Source organism: Anarrhichthys ocellatus, unplaced genomic scaffold (genome assembly GCF_004355925.1).
Source record: "Anarrhichthys ocellatus isolate YVR2014 unplaced genomic scaffold, GSC_Weel_1.0 scaffold4898, whole genome shotgun sequence".
In the NCBI taxonomy this organism is placed as follows: domain Eukaryota; kingdom Metazoa; phylum Chordata; class Actinopteri; order Perciformes; family Anarhichadidae; genus Anarrhichthys; species Anarrhichthys ocellatus.
Window position 1 is genome coordinate 1 of NW_022284872.1, and position 3,928 is coordinate 3,928.

A 3,928-nucleotide genomic window follows, 5' to 3' on the forward strand; every position below is an offset into this window, starting at 1 on the left:
AGTAAACACACTATAGAGATATGGAAAGAATACAGGAATATGACTCATTTTCAGCGCTATCAGCGGTAATGTCTAAATTTATAATAAATAACAGATACAAAATATTTACCTTGGTGAAATTCCACTTGATGCTACTGCAGGGATGAAAACAAATCACACGTTAGAAAATAGTAACAATTGATTTAGAGGATGTGTCTCTAAGCATCATGTCATTATATTATGAATAAACCTGTTATAATATCACAACGTACTTTCCCATGAAGCCTTTCCCGTTGGGCTGCTCCTTCAGCCACTTCCACAGAGGATGAGCGGTGGCCCCGTTCACATCGATCTTACTGAACATGTCAAACTGGGCGTTGTAGGACTGTGCGAACTGCTTGATCTCAGTTTCATTGCCGGGCTCCTTCAAAATAAAACAAGTTGAGAGAAATAATAGAACTGATCAGCACCATTTAAGCCCTGTGCTGATTGTCTCATCATAAAATAATGCTGATGAAACAAAGGTTGTCTAAAAGGAATACTTTCCCCCCAAAATAACCATTTGTATATCAATTCCTCACAGAGTGTTACTTTGAATTCTCTCATGTCTCCACGATGAACGACGAATCAAAAAACAGAGAAAAGTCTTGATGAATCTCAGTAAATGGGGTCCGCGTTTAACAGCAAAACTCCATAAAAATATCTGTTTACAACCTCAAACAATGTAAATCTCATTTATCTATTCTATGCTCACGTTTCCATTTGCTTACAGATGTTACTTATATATACTTATACTTTAACTTATATCATTCCTACAACGTTCAAATAATTATGGTGAAAAAGTAAAAATAATAGTAAAGTAGAAAAAATAAAGATATAAATAAAATAAGGATAATGAAAAAGTAGGCTAGTATGATGGTGCACATATACATATACTGTATATTTACACCTTCATACTTTTATATACTTACATATGTACACAAGCACAGATTCGTGTGCAGACAGGAAACAACTAGCTTGTTTAACAAGTTTTTTTGTTTTGTTTTTTATTTAAAACATTTTTTTTTAATTCTCCGGTCACTGTGGAGGTGTGCAAGAAAAATAAAGTGTATTTCAAGAATTCAAGGTAACACTGGGTGAGTAATTGAAATACAAATGATCATTTGGGGGGGTGAAGTATTCCTTTAATTTACTACAATATGATCTTGTTTTTTTTTGCTTGGACACATCTTTTGCTAATAGGATGGTAAGAAAATGTTTTGTGAATAAAATCTTCCATCTTTATGGGTAAAGAATACTATAATGTAGAAAACATTGTTTTTATTAAAACATTTCTAATAATACACTAGTTTCACATTCCCAATGACATGACACTTCAGATCACGCACACGTACAGTATGTTATAATGCCTGTTGTAGCACAGAGCCTTAATAAAACATGTTTACCTGGTTCCCAAACTGGTTACAAGGGAAGCCAAGGATGCGTAAACCTCTCTCTGCGTACGTGGCGTGCATCGCCGCAAACTGAGAGTAGTTTACTGGAGTTTTACCTCACTTAGAGGCAACGTTGGTGATGATGACAACATCCCTCCTAAAAATACAAAGACACACATACATCATGTTTTAGTGATGGTGAGCTTATGTAATGGGATGCTGCAGCAAATTTAGGGAGACAAAATGACATTGTGATACTCTAGAATCACTATTATATAACAATGTTGTGTTAATATTCATTTTAATATTATTGTGTACTTCTCTATTTTGATGCTTTGGCAACATTGTTTTTTTTCTTAAACTTTCATGCCAATAAAGCACATTTAAAAATGAAATTGAAAAAATATCAAAGATAGATTTACTTGTATTTTTCTAGGGAAACCAAGTTGCCATCAATATCCGTCGCTGAGAAGTTATAGATAGACGTGGCCGTCTGCCAGTCCTCTGTCGGAGCAGACTGTAAGGAGAAAGGAAACTCCTGTTCAATGAATATTAGATAACAAGACATTTATGTTCCAGCAGATATACACATTTCCCCTGAGAATGCATCTTTAAGAAGAGTGAAAATAGTTATGTGTGCATTTCACAATGAATACAAATATTATACACAATGAATACATTAAAAGGAATGAAAACATGAACACATTTAATGATCAATGCAGTTCAACAAAATCTGACTTCGTCCAAACGTAAGTTCCATAACTGCAACATAAACCATCAGTGGTAGGTTGATACCTTGAATACATACAGGGTGGCTAGTGTTCCTTAATTAAACAAATAAATACACAAATTGTCCTGGGAACTAAAATGAGGCCATTGTATAATCGAACTCTGTCTACATCATGTTTTAAAGGTTTTAGAAGCCTACCTTCCTCTTCCTTTTAAAGGCCATGTTGTAGCTGCTGTCGACGGAAGCTTTGAGAGCTGGTTGTTGCTCCTCACTTGTCACAGCTAATAACCTCCACCTGCTGCAGTATCCTACCTCTAGTGCCCTCCCCAGTACCAGGGAAATGAACACATCTCTGTTCAGTAGCAGTAACTGCACTCATTTGGGTATTTCTGTTCCTGCTCACCTTTAGTTCCCTGTGTCCCATTTTACATGTAAAATACATAAAGACAATCAAAACAAGATTGTAGATCGAATAACAAAACTTTAAAATAAAAGTTTTATTATGATAGACCAAACATCCATAACAAGGCAATACAGGCAACATTTATAAGAGACTGCTAAATTTATTATTAAACATTTTAGTGCTGGAATAAAAAACCAACAGCACTTTAATTTGCATCAAAATTCTGCACATTTAAATGTGACTTACTACCCACCTTTCCTCAAGCTGGCAACAGCAACGAGTAAAATATTTAAAAATGTATTTTTGCAGCAGTATGTATTTAATCATTTCAGTCAAAACCTCTTGAAATGACCGGAGTTATCGCATCACACAGCAGTAAGCGTGCAGAGGTTTCACTGCCAGGATAGATCAGTACAGCTGGAAAATGCATTAAAATATTAAATCTAGACGTACACAACACGATAGCCCCATCAGGTGCAGGTTTAGCTGGATTTTAATTAATAAAACCAGATCAATAATCCCTTCATTCAACTCAAACTAACAGACTTCACACACACAATGGTTTTCATCATGAAATCAGACAAACTCAGGCTCACTTTCCCGGTTTCTTTCATTTAGGGATCCTTCCTCTTTCTCTCCAGAGAACCAAATGAATGCAAGCTTAGTAATCCTCCCAGGAGGTTTGCATGCCATTTTCATCAGGTCTGCTCTGTCCGCCATGCGGGTTTATGAACAGACCGTCACTGGTTCTGGGCTGGAACCAAACTATGTCCACTGGTTCTCGGAGAGGAAGAGAAAAGGAGCGAAAAGGACAGAAGATCAGCGAGTGAGGCATCAGTCATCCATGAGGCGTTTACAGGTATCGGGGAAGATCCTTCTCCACCACCTGGAAGAAAAGCAAGAGCAGAAGTTGACTGTAATTGTCTGAATGAAAGTGTATTAACACCTGGTACACAAAGAATACTACAGTCATGATAAATACACGATAGTATCTGTGGCAAAGTACATACACTTGGATTATCCAGGGGTCCGTATCTCCTCACCACCTGACCTTCTCTGTTGATCAAAAACTAAAGAGAAAGAGGAAAAAGAGAAAACTCAAACACGGTGAACATGACATTTATCAATCAAGAATTGATTTATGTTTTACTTTTGGAATGAAACACTTTTTTTTTTTAGAAGCATTTACAGGCTTCTTCCAATAAGTATGCTGTACCCTCATGACAGTAAACACACTATAGAGATATGGAAAGAATACAGGAATATGACTCATTTTCAGCGCTATCAGCGGTAATGTCTAAATTTATAATAAATAACAGATACAAAATATTTACCTTGGTGAAATTCCACTTGATGCTACTGCAGGGATGAAAACAAATCACA

General features: G+C 36.2%; 1 pseudogene; it reads right to left on the minus strand.

The window, feature by feature from the left end:
• Window positions 1–11: 11 nt before the first annotated feature.
• Window positions 12–3,904, minus strand: LOC116379670 (phospholipid hydroperoxide glutathione peroxidase-like; annotated as a pseudogene).
• Between the last annotated feature and the right edge of the window lie 24 nt (window positions 3,905–3,928).